Raw genomic sequence first — 13,088 nt, forward strand, 5'->3', positions numbered from 1 at the left:
TTACCTCAATGCCAAGAAATCCCAACCTTAAAAATCCAATAATCAATACACTTAATAAGCCTTTAGTAAATCCGGCCTTTATTGACATTAGATCAAACCTACCTGACATCGTGCCCTGTGATAAGGCATGTGAATGTTGCGCAAGACATCTCCCACACGACCTTCGGATGCATGGACTCCTGCGGCTGCAAGATAGCCTGTCATCATTTTTCTGCCATAGGTAGGACCAGTCTTAAGGTAAAGAAAAGAGAAAAGATGGTTGATTCAATCAAAAAAAATCTATTTAGGAGAGACATGTAATACACACACATACACTGGGGTCATCAAGTGTGAAACCACTAGTCAATGAGTCTACTTTTATTTTATTTTGTTGAAGCATATTCCCCGTTCACAACATGCATGTTTGCCTACTCAAAGACGTCATACAAACAACATTTTTAAACATACAAGTCAAGTAGCTTACCTTCATAGTATTTTTTTGTAATTTCAAGTAAGGCTACATGTAAAAAAGTATGATATATTTATAATGTAGTATACACAAATCATAGTTTATACTGTAACCTTCACACACAAGACTGGGAGGGGAGGGTTAAAGGAATAGTTCACTTTAAAATGAAAATCCTGTCACCCTCATGTTGTTTCAAACCTGTATGAATTTCTTTCTTCTGCTGAACAGAAAGGAAGATACTTAGAAGAATGTCAGTAACCAGACAATTTCTGGTACCAGTGACTTCCATAGTATATTTTTTCCCTACTATGGAAGTCAATGAGACCAGAAACTGTCTGGTTACTGACATTCTTCTAAATATCTTCCTTTCTGTTCAGCAGAAGAAAGAAATTCATACAGGTTTGAAACAACATGAGGGTGACAGGATTTTCATTTTAAAGTGAACTATTCCTTTAACTCTGGAGGTCAAAGTAAATCATTCACTAGGCAGAAATACGTTTCTTTATTTGTCATAAAGCAGGGGGAAAGGGAGAAAGCTGTAACTCTTTGCAAATAATAGGCTGTAGCAGACAATATAATCATGACATGGGCATGCATTTAGACAATACATAGCCTATTATGTCAAAATAACGAGATATTTTGTTGAAATAACATTATTAATTATTATAACAAATCTTTAAGAATATTTGATTAATGCTGAATGTTGTGCTTGTTAAATTTAATACAAATAAAACTTTAATTGTGCTAATTAAAATAGTTGAATATGAAATATTGAATGGCTAAGTTTTTCTAATTTATTAATAGTATAGGCTATATATATATATATATATATATATATATATATATATATATATATATATATATATATATATATATTAACATTGTGCAGCTCTGTCAGTGATCTATTAGCAGACAATCCCTGCTGCCCGCGTGTACTTATCCATCCTTTTTCACCCATCAGTACAGTCACTAAGCAACATTTTGCCAATTAGTTCAAAGTAGGGCAACAGACTGGAGTCCATATTTCCAGGAATAGGTTACAAGCAAAGTGCAGGCTGCTGCTTTGGCGCTTTTTATACAGCCACTCGTTGGCGCAAAATCAGTAGGCCTATTATAATTCGGTCAAGGTCGCGCCATTTATGCTACGGAGAAGCTCTGTCGCGCCATCTAGAGTATGGGATCTCTGCGGAACAAAGGTGGGCGTTTTTAAATTTCTGGGGGGGGGGGGGCTAATGTCATGTTTCATGACATCTGAAATTTCTACAGTGAAAAACAAAACTTGGAGATATTGCAGGTACAACAACAATTTATTGTCATTTATTAACAACATAAATGTATTTAAACAAGTCGTGCGTGCGTGCAAACGGAACTCCTCCAAGTCTGCAAGAGTCTTACTTCATGTTGATCTACTGTTTTATTATAGGCATATTTGATAATGTATACAAACAGTATTGGTCATGATTTTGGCAGGCAATTATTAAATAATAAAACAGTAGATCAACATGAAAATCACCACAGTGGTAGTCTGTGAGATTTAGAACAAGAATCTGGTGGATTTTGCAAAAAACAATTTGATTTTATTATGGGTTTTTTTAAGTCTGCCGACACCAAGCGCATAACTTGAGCCTACGCAACTTCGTGTCCCAGCATGCATGTACAATCGGGCCGATTGTGGCCCGCAGCTCGCTCTGGCACATGCATTTGTTACGGCTGTAAAGCACTGGGCCTCACCATAAAAACCGGCTTCGGCTGTATGATCTGGACCACTTCTGGAAATGACTCGGCTTAGGTTAAATCAAGGATGGTTTTAATGAGCAATAATAACATAAATTTTATTTTTAAATTGACGTTAATTCCTGACCGTATCTGATAATGTAGGACGTCGACTATATTGTCAAAACAAAATATATGCGGTAAATAATAATTAAATAGTGTTGTTTTGCACAGAGTATTCTTTAATATTTATACCATAGCAAAAAATATTTAGTTGTCATGAGAATCAATCTTTACATTTATGTATTTTAAACATGCATTCGCGCTTAAGCTGACATAGACGAGCAATGTATTTTTAAGCGTAGATGGTGCGACCATGGACCATGGGCGCGACCGCACTTCTCCGAAGCACAGATTGCGCATAGAGATTGCGTGACAGCGGTAGGCTATTATACTGAGGCAGCTTTGAAAAGCTGTCTATGGAAAAGCTACAGAAAAGTTTGGGCCCATGGTGCGTCTATCATTGGATACCGCCTGATGAATTTTGTTTTTCTAGCACCTCATATTCATTCATATAATAGTCTTCTTTGAAATGTGTACCTTGAAATGTTTTGTTTACATTCCAGATTGATTATAAAGGCTATAGTTGTCAGCAATTACTAGGCATAGCCTATTGGCAATGATAAGCAGAATAGCCTATACTTAACAACTGCCATCATTATTTGATACAAGACCACACTATGAGAACACCTAAAGTTTTGATAATATTTATGGAATATAATTTATGGAATTCTACTTTTACATAAATTTTTCAGATAAAGTTCATGTCAGCGTAGTGATGCACAGTTCACTTCTCCATCATCTATTGTGATATCTGTCATTGCACTGTCCAATTGATATATTGAGCTGCAGTCAACTGAAAGCAAACAAAAGTTGAATGCTTACGCTGATTAAGACACACAGGCTAGGTGTACAGACACATTCTCATTTCTTAATTTTATGCCATTCTAAAACATTTTTATGTTAACATTGAAATATAAAGACAGTGCTGCAAGTCTGATCATAAGTAAGGACATTCAAAGTATGGACAGATGAGGTCACCACCAAGGAGAGACTTGAGGATTATACATCATCAGTGTGACACGTTACATCAGCAAATGGTGGTGATCACCTGACTGGAAACATCACAAACTGCCATGGGATGTGCACGGCCCAGGACCGGAGGGCTCTGCAGCGGGAGATTAAAACTGCTCAGAAGATCACTGGTACCTATCCCCGGAGCATCAGTGATGTCGGTGAGGTGAGGTGCCTACGCAGAGCCAAAAGGATACTAAAGGACAGTACCCACCCAGCCACAGCCTGTTCATCCTGCTGCCTTCTGGGAAGAGATATAGAAGTTTCTGCTGCCGCACCACCAGACTGCAGAGCAACTTTCCCCCCAAGCTATCAGACTCTTAAACTATAGTTCATCCTCAGCACGACTCCACTGATTATAGTTTATTTCTGTTTACCATTTTTATAATTGCTTCTATATTAGCCTAATAATGTCTGCTATGTACCAGAAGGGAGTTACAAACTCAATTTATACTTTATACTATTATATATATTATATTGTGACAAAATATACCCACCTACCTTAAAGAAGAATAAAGTGAATGTTTTGGAAAGGCAGAGTCAAAAGTTATGACCTTAAAATGATTGAAATGTTGTGGAAGGATGAGGAAGCAAGCAGCTCATGTGAGGAAACCCACCAACATCCAAGAGTTGAAGCTGTTTTGTACAGAGGAATGGGCAAAGATTCGTCCAAGTCAATAAGCAGGACTGTTCAAAAGTTACTGGAAACGTTTTGTTGCCGTTATTGCTGATGTAATCAGCGTTGACAGCCTGTTTTTAGTAATGTAATTATGTTTTTGGGTTTTCTTTTGAGGACCTTGTAAAATGTTCTTACCTTAGGGCTTTACAAATGTTCTGCAGCCATTGATTGTACATGCAATGCATTTGAAAGCATGTATGTGCTATAAAGTTTTAAGACTTGTATGGATTCTCTTCACTTGCATGACACAATCGGAGTTTTGTATGTTATACAAACTGGAATGTGTATAGAGAAGAAAGATTCACACAGTATATAACACACTGGTAAATCATTCTTTTGGCCAGATGGCCTAGATTAGGATTAGGACATGTCTGATGTGAGTTTGTTGTCTGAGCTGCTAAGAAGCTGATAGCAGTGTTAGAATCAGGTTAAAACAGAAGCAGGTTTAACTCTGGGCTGGGTGAATGATGATGATGATAACTAGGCAAATAAAATCAAAAACAAAATAAAATGAACAACAATAAATACATCTGTATCAGTAATCTTGATTTAAAACAGTTACCAAAGCAAAGACACCATACAGTCAGTCATTTAACTACTGCCACCTGCTGGTAGAAAGGGGGAACAGTTATCCACTACGGTGGAAACCACATTAAATATAAATTTAATAATATAATATAGCGCTAACAGTAACAACTCTGCACACACAATAAGTTCTTAGGTTAACCTATATTACCAACTGTATTGAGCCAAACAATGCGCTCATTAAACGAAATGCAAATGCGCTCTGGATAGGCACGATATTAAATAGCTGTAATAAACTACTGTTGCTAATATATTTATTCCGGTCCAGGTTTATATAAGGCTATTTATTAATTGATTTTTCTTCTTCTAACGTTACTCTGGTATAACGTTAGCGCTGCATATAATGACCGTTCTAAAAGCTTGGCTTTTATTTTGATAGGCCATATTTACCATTACTTCCGGGTCACGTGGCCAACCTGTCTATATTTCAATGTAGATCTTCAAACGGAAAAACGGAAAAAAGGAATTTCAAAAAACCAAAATCGGACCGTTATTTGATTTTGGTTTTGTCATTTTTCGGTTTTTGGATTCAGAACCAAAAACGGGAGAACGGCTCTTTTTTTACCGTTTCTTTGTTTTTGGTTTGAAACGACAAACGAAAAACAGCTGGTTTTTCGTTATTTTGTTTTGTGTTTCAAACGAAAAAACAAACTATCAAAACGTACACGGACCAACTAGATGTCGCCTTGATGTACAAATAAATATTACAAATTAAAAAACGATCGGAAATGTCGTCCAATTTTCTTATACTATTATTTGATGACAACAATACATTTGGAAAACAAAATACAGCCATTTCTGCTTTTTTTCTTTTAAACAAAAAACCAAGCTGCACCCTTTTTTAAATTTCATCTTTCATTCCGAAATAGAATAATGAATGAACGAAAAAGTACAATTACAAAAAACTACAAATACAAAAAGTACAAGTACCGCAATGGGTTTTTTGTACACTTTTATTAGCCTACATACTGAATTGGTCGATGGTTCTCTGAGTTTTCTTTATTATTTTGGCTTGAGAAAGCAAGCATATATTTAAACATTATGTAATATTATTATGAGAAATTTACTCCGCCTTTAATGCTTCACCAAACTCAGCTCAAACTGGTCTGACTCGCTTATATCTTTTCTCACTGGTCAGACTTACTTTCCCAAAAAATCCATTGACTTGCGTTCTCTGAGCAATGAAGGCCGTAATACTCAATGCTGTCCACTAGAGGGGGCGACAGGACAATAAGTGTTTTCTACTCTCTTTCCCTGTTTGCATCAGTTTAAATGACAAATAAATGCACGAATTTCCTTCATAAATAGGCCATATCTGTGTATGAGAACAAGCTTTACACTTCAAGCTTTACAACTAATTAAAACTTTAATCCTACTTCAAAGTTTGACACTCTCTCGTTTCTTTTAAGATATTGTTATTCCACATTAAATTTGTCCATCTGGAACTCTTATTTGTCATGAGCTCTATATTTAAGATGTACTAGAAACATCTATCTATCTATCTATCTATCTATCTATCTATCTATCTATCTATCTATCTATCTATCTATCTATCTATCTATCTATCTATCTATCTATCTATCTATCTATCTATCTATCTAATCTATCTGTCTATCTATCTTTCTGACCATATCTTTCTGTCTGTCTGTCTGTCTGTCTGTCTGTCTGTCTAAATCTGTCTGACTATAACAGACCACCTTTTTTTGAACTGGTATTTAAGTGCACAAGTGCATAGCCTTCAATGCACAACGTTAGATCGTTGAATGCGACAACACACGTTATCTATTTAATGAACATCAGGTTGCGGGTTGAGTTAGTTATGGTGTGCAATGCAATACAATTCAAAAAGTGCAGAGCCTATATGCTATTCTTCAATGCACAACGTTAGATCGTTTGTGCAATGCAATGCAACATGTTTTCTCTTTAATGAACATGTGAAGGAGTTAGTTCTGGTGTGCAATGCAATGCAATGCAATGCAAAAAGTGCATAGCCTATATGTTACTCTTCAATGCACAACGTTAGATCGATTGTGCAATGTAATGCAACATGTTATCTCTTTACTGAACATGGGAAGGAGTTAGATCTGTTGTGCAATGCAATGCAGTGCAAAAAGTGCATACCCTAAATGTTATAATTCAGTGCACAACGTTAGATCGTTTGTGCAATGCAATGCAGAAAGTTTTTGTGCTTTAATGTTTATTAAAAGAGATAACATTTTGCATTGCATTGCACAAACGATCTAACGTTGTGCATTGAAGAGTAAATGTCTATGCACTTTTTGCATTGCATTGCACACCAGATCTAACTCCTTCCCATGTTCATTAAAGGAATGACAAGTTGCATTGCATTGCACAAACGATCTAACGTTGTGCACTGAAGAATAACATTTATGCACTTTTTGCATTGCCATTGCATTGCACACCAGAACTAACTCCTTCCCATGTTCATTACAGTAAAAGGATAACAAGTCGCATTGCATTGCATTGCACAAAAGATTTAACGCTGTGCATTGAAGAGTAGCATAGACCATGCACTTTTTGCATTGCATTGCACATCAGATCTAACTCCTTCCCACGTTTAGTAAAGAGATAATATGTTGCATTGCATTGCATTGCACAAACGATCTAACGTTGTGCATTGAAGAGTAACATACTCTATGCACTTCTTGCATTGCATTGCATTGCACACCAGAACTAACTCCTTCCCATGTTCATTAAAAGGATAACAAGTTGCATTGCATTGCACAAACGATTTAACGCTGTGCACTGAAGAATAACATTTATGCACTTTTTGCATTGCACACCTGAACTAACTCCTTCAAATGTTTATTAAAGAGATAACATTTTGCATTGCATTGCACAAACGATCTAACGTTGTGCAATGAAGAATAATATAGGCTATGCAATTCTTGCATTGCATTGCACACCAGAACTAACTCATTCCCATTTTCTTTAAATAGATAAGTTGCAATGTTGTTGCATTGCATTGCACAAACGAACTAACGTTGTGCATTGAAGAGTAGCATAGACCATGCACTTTTTGCATTGCATTGCACACCAGATCTAACTCCTTCCCATGTTCAGTAAAGAGATAATATGTTGCATTGCATTGCACAAACGAGCAAACGTTATGCATTGAAGAATGACATATAGGGTAAATGCATGCATTGTATTGCGTTGCACACCCGAACTAACTCCTTCCCATCTTCATTAAAGATCTCTTTAAACTTATGTTATGCAACATTGCATTGCATTGCACAAACGATCTAACGTTGTGCACTGAAGAATAACATTTATGCACTTTTTGCATTGCATTGCATTGCACACCAGAAATAACTCCTTCAAATGTTTATTAAAGAGATAACATTTTGCATTGCATTGCACAATCGATCTAACGTTGTGCATTGAAGAATAACATATAGGTTATGCACTTTTTGCATTGCATTGCATTGCAATTACTAACCATGTTCATTAAAGAGATAACATGTTGCATTGCATTGCACAAACGATCTAACGATTATCTCTTTAATAAACATTGCAACAATGCTATGCAATGCAAAACGTGCATAGCCTATATGTTATTCCTCAATGCACAACGTTAGATCGATTGTGCAATGCAATGCAACATGTTATATCTTTATTGAACATGGGAAGGAGTTGGTTATGATGTGCAATGCAATGCAATGCAAAAAGTGCATGGTCTATGTTACTCTTCAATGCACAATGTTAGATCGCTTGCGCAATGCAATTCAAAATGTTATCTCTTTAATGAACATTTGAAGGAGTTAGTTCTAATGTGCAATGCAATGCAAAAGGTGCATAGCCTATATGTTATTCTTCAATGCACAACGATCTAACGATCGATTGTGCAATGCAATGCAACATGTTATCTCTTTAATGAACATGGGACGGAGTTAGATCTTGTGTGCAATGCAATGCAATGCAATGCCAAAAGTGCATACCCTAAATGTTATTCTTTAGTGCACAACGTTAGATCGTTTCTGCAATGCAATGCAATCCAATGCATCATGTTATCTCTTTAATGAACATGGGAAGGAGTTAGTTCTGGTGTGCAATGCAATTGTGCATTTAGCATATATGTTATTCTTCAATGCACAACACTGATCGTCGACACAAACGATCGATTGTGCAATGCAATGCAACATGTTATCTCTTTAATGAACATGGGAAGGAGTTAGTTCTGGTGTGCAATGCAATGCGAAAAAGTGCATTATCTATATGTTTATTCTTCATTGCATTCTATCGTTGCCCAACGGAATGAGTTAATTGTGTCCATTGTAAAGCAACAGCTAGTGCAATGATTTTCCTTCACTTCCTTCAGCTAGTGTTGCTTTACAATGGACACAATTAACTCATTCCGTTGGGCAACGATAGAATGCAATGAAGATTAAACATATAGATAATGCACTTTTCGCATTGCATTGCATACTAGAACTAATTCATTCCCATGTTCATTAAAGAGATAACGTATTGTTGCATTGCATTGCACACCAGAACTAACTCCTTCAAATGTTTATTAAAGAGATAACATTTTGCATTGCACAAACGATCTAACGTTGTGTGCATTGAAGAATAATATAGGCCATGCAATTCTTGCATTACATTTTTTTAATGCAACCCGAACTAACTCATTCCCATTTTCTTTAAAGAGATAAGTTGCAATGTTGTTGCATTGCATTGCACAAACGATCTAACGTTGTGCATTGAAGAGTAACATAGACCATGCACTTTTTGCATTGCATTGCATTGCACACTATATCTAACTCCTTCCCATGTTCAGTAAAGAGATAATATGTTGCATTGCATTGCATTGCAAAAACGATCTAACGCTGTTGCACTGCAGAATAGCATATAGGCTATGCACCAATTCCATACCTATATGTTATTCAGTGCACAACATTAGATCGTTTCTGCAATGCAATGCAAAATGTTATCTCTTCAATAAACATGTGAAGGAATTAGTTCTAATGTGCAATGCAATTCAAAAAGTGCATGGCCTATGTTATCTCTTTAATAAACATTTGAAGGAGGAGGATCTGGTGTGCACTTCAACGCAATGCCAAAAGTGCATACCCTAAATGTTATTCTTCAGTGCACAACGTTAGATCGTTTCTGCAATGCAATTCAATGCAATGCAACATGTTATCTCTTTACTGAACATGGGAAGGAGTTAGTTTCAGTGTGCAATGCAATGCAATGCAAAAAGTGCATACATGTTATTCTTCAATGCACAACGTTAGATCGTTTTTGCAATGCAATGCAATGCAACATGTGTTATCTCTTTAATGAACATGGGAAGGAGTTAGTTCTGGTGTGCAATGCAATACAATGCATGCATTTAACCTATATGTTATTCTTCAATGCACAACATTGATCGTTGAGACAAACGATCGTTTTGTGCAATGCAATGCAAAATATTATCTCTTTAATGAACATGGGAAGGAGTTAGTTCTGGTGTGCAATGCAATGCAAAAAGTGTATAAATGTTATTCTTCAGTGCACATCGTTAGATCGTTTGTGCAATGCAATGCAACAACAGATGTTATCTCTTTAATGAACATGGGAAGAAGTTAGTTCTGGTGTGCAATGCAGGGATAGAAGTGCATATGTTTTTTCTTCAATGATGCAGAACGATAGATCGTTTGTGCAATGCAATTGTGGTTTGTGCATTGCACAAACGATCTAACGTTGTCCACTGAACAATAACAAATAGGCTATGCACTGCTTGGATTGCATTGCATTGCACACTACAACTAATTCATTCCCATGTTCATTAAAGCGATAACATATGTTGTTGCATTGCACAAACGATCTATCATTGTGCATCATTGAAGAAAAACATATGCACTTCTATCCTTGCATTGCACACCAGAACTAATGTTCAGAAATAACATCTGTTGTTGCATTGCATTGCACAAACGATCTAACGTTGTGCAATTAAGAGTAACATAGGCCATGCACTTTTTGCATTGCATTGCATTGCACAACAGATCAAACTCCTTACCATGTTCAGTAAAGAGATAATATGTTGCATTGCATTGCACAAACGATCTAACGTTGTGCATTGAAGAATAACATGCAGGCTAAATGCATGCATTGTATTGCACTGCACACCCGAACTAACTCCTTCACATGTTCATTAAAGAGATAACATATGTTATGCAACATTGCATTGCTTTGCACAAATGATCAAACGATGTGCACTGAAGAATAACATTTATGCACTTTTTGCATTGCATTGCACACCAGAACTAACTCCTTCCCATGTTCATTAAAGATATAATATATTGCATTGCATTGCACAAAACGATCGTTTGTCTCAACGATAAAAGTTGTGCATTAAAGAATAGCATATAGGCTAAATGCATGCATTGTATTGCATTGCACACCAGAACTAACTCCTTCCCATGTTCATTAAAGAGATAACAAGTTGCATTGCATTGCATTGCATTGCAGAAACGATCTAACGTTGTGCATTGAAGAATAACATTTATGCACTTTTTGCATTGCATTGCATTGCACACTGAAACTAACTCCTTCCCATGCTCAGTAAAGAGATAACATGTTGCATTGCATTGAATTGCATTGCATTGCAGAAACGATCTAACGTTGTGCACTGAAGAAAAACATTTAGGGTATGCACTTTTGGCATTGCATTGCATTACACACCAGATCTTACTCCTTCAAATGTTTATTAAAGAGATAACATAGGCCATGCACTTTTTGAATTGCATTGCACAATAAAACTAACTTCTTCAAATGTTAATTGAAGAGATAACATTTTGCATTGCATTGCGCAAACGATCTAACGTTGTGCATTGAAGAGTAACATAGACCATGCACTTTTTGCATTGCATTGAATTGCACAACAGAACTAACTCTTTCCCATGTTCACTAAAGAGATATGTTGCATTGCATTGCATTGCAGAAACGATCTAATGTTGTGCACTGAATAATAACATTTATGCACTTTTTGCATTGCATTGCACACCAAAACTAACTCCTTCAAATGTTAGAAAAGTTAGTTATGGTGTGCAATGCAATGCAATGAAGAGCCAATGTTACTCTTCAATGCAAAACGTTAGATCGTTTGTGCATAACATATGTTATGTCGTTATTGAACATGGGAAGGAGTTAGTTCGGGTGTGCAATGCAATACAATGCATGCATTTAGCCTATATGTTATTCTTCAATGCACAACGTTAGATCGTTTGTGCGATCCAATGCAAAATGTTATCTCTTTAATAAACATGGGAAGTAGTTAGTTCTGGAGTGCAATGCAATGCAATGCAAAAAGTGCATAGCCTATATGTTATTCTTCAGTGCACAGCGTTGGATCGTTTGTGCAATGCAATGCAATGCAACATGTTATCCCTTTAATGAACAAGGGAAGGAGTTAGTTCTGGTGTACAATGCATGCATTTAGCCTATATGTTACTCTTCAATGCAAACGTTAGATCGTTTGTGCAATACAATGCAAAATGTTATCTCTTTAATAAACATTTGAAGGAGTTAGTTCTGGTGTGCAATGCAATGCAAAAAAGTGCATAGCCTATATGTTATTCTTCAATACACAACGTTAAATCGTTTGTGCAATGCAATGCAACAGGTTATCTCTTTAATAAACATTTGAAGGAGTTAGTTCTGGTGTGCAATGCAATGCAATGCAAAAAGTGCATAAATGTTATTCTTTAGTGCACAGCGTTAGATCGTTTGTGCAAAGCAATGCAATGTTGCATAAAATATGTTATCTCTTTACTGAACATGGGAAGGAGTTAGATCTGGTGTGCAATGCAATGCAAAAAGTGCATGGCTATGTATTCAATGCACAACGTTAGATCGTTTATGCAATGCAATGCAAAATGTTATCTTTTTAATAAACATTTGAAGGAGATAGTTCTGGTGTGCAATGCAATGCATAAAGTGAATAGCCTGTATGTTATTCTTCACTGCACAATGTAAGATCGTTTGTGCAATGCAATGCAACAACATAAATGTTATATCTTTAATGAACATGGGAAGGAGTTAGTTCTGGTGTGCAATGCAATCCGAAAAGTGCTTTATCTATATGTATATTCTTCAGTGCATTCTAAAGTTGCCCAACGGAATGAGTTAATTGTGTCCATTGTAAAGCAACAGCTAGTGCAATGATTTTCCTTCACTGCACATTAACCTACTTATACATTCAGTCAACTGATGTTAACTTTCTATACATATTCTTCGACTCCTGATGTACGTAAGTACATATTTGACCAAAGTAACATATTTCTGGCCAAACAGTCCTCCATTTCTATACATACGCATTGACTCCCGATGCTTCATAAGCCAATATAGATATCCATGGCTTATGGCTAACCTTTTGAAATAATTTCTGCTCAAAGTGTCCTCAAAATTTTTCAAACTATGTAAAGTTATAGTCTCCTTCTGATGATAAATCAGCTATTCAGAGGTTTTGACCTCCTGAACATATTTCTGGCCAAAGAGTCCTCGATCTTGGGCTTTCTATAC

This window comes from Squalius cephalus, assembly GCF_949319135.1.
Source record: "Squalius cephalus genome assembly, chromosome: 16".
Lineage (NCBI taxonomy): Eukaryota > Metazoa > Chordata > Actinopteri > Cypriniformes > Leuciscidae > Squalius > Squalius cephalus.